Below are 1377 nucleotides of genomic sequence, written 5' to 3' on the forward strand. Positions count from 1 at the left end.
GTATGTATGTATGTATGTATGTATGTGTATGTATGTGTGTGCATGTATGTGTGTTTGCATGTGTGTGCGTATGTGTGTATGTATGTGTGCATGTATGTGTGTATGTATGTATGTGTGTAGGTATGTGTGTATGTGTGTGTATGTATGTGTGTGTATGTATGTGTGTATGTGTGCGTGTAAGTGTGTATGTATGTGTGTATGTATAACTGTATTTGTGTATGCATGTTTGTATGTAGGTGTATATGTGTGTATGCATGTGTTTGTGTGTACGTATATGTGTATTTACATATGTGTGTATATGTATGAAAGCATGTGTATCTGTGTGTGTGTGTGTGTATGTGTGCATATGTATGTATGTATGTATGTATGTATGTATGTATGTGTGTATGTATGTATGTGTGTATGTATGTGTGTATGTATGTGTGTGTGCAAATGTGTATGTATATGTATGTGCACGTGTGTGTATGTATGTGTATGTGTGTATCTAGGTGTGTGTATGTGTGTATGTATATGTGTATGTATGTGTGTGTATGTATGCGTGTATATGTGTATGTATGTGTGAATGTGTGTATGTATGTGTGTATGATTGTGTATGTAGGTGAGTATGTATGTGTGTATGTATGTATGTGAGTATGTATGTATGTATGTATGTATGTATTTATGTATGTATGTGTGTATGTGTGTGTGTATGTGTGTGTATGTGTATATATGTGTGTATGTATGTGTTATGTATGTGTGCATGTGTGTGTATGTGTGTATGTGTCTATGTATGTGTGCATGTGTGTGTATGTGTGAATGTATGTGTGTATATGTAAGTGCGTATGTATGTGCGTATATGTATTTGGGTATGTGTGTATGTGCATATGTGTGTATGTGCATGTATGTATATATGTGTATATGTGTATGTTTGAGTATGAGTGATTGTATGTATGTGTATGTGTGTGTGCATGTATATGTATGTTTGTGTGTGTGTATGTACGTAGGTATGAATGTATGTACGTATGTATGAATCTACGTATACGTGTATGTGTGTATGTATGTGTATGTGTATATGTGTGTATGTATTTGTGTATGTGTGTATGTATGTATGAGTGTGTATCTATGTGTGTATGTGTTTATCTGTGTGTGTATGTATGTATGTATGTGTATGTATTTTTGTATGTATGTATGTGTGTGTATATTTGTGTGTGTATGCGTTGAGTGTTTATGTACGTATGTACGTATGTATGTATGTATGTATGTATGTATTTGTGTATGTATGTGTATGTATGTATGTATGTATGTATGTATGTATGTATCTGTGTATGTAAGTATGTATGTGTGTGTATGTATGTATGCATCTGTGAGTGTATGTATGCTTGTAAGTATGTATTTGTG

Source organism: Rhipicephalus microplus, unplaced genomic scaffold, assembly GCF_043290135.1.
Source record: "Rhipicephalus microplus isolate Deutch F79 unplaced genomic scaffold, USDA_Rmic scaffold_55, whole genome shotgun sequence".
NCBI classification, from domain to species: Eukaryota; Metazoa; Arthropoda; class Arachnida; order Ixodida; family Ixodidae; genus Rhipicephalus; species Rhipicephalus microplus.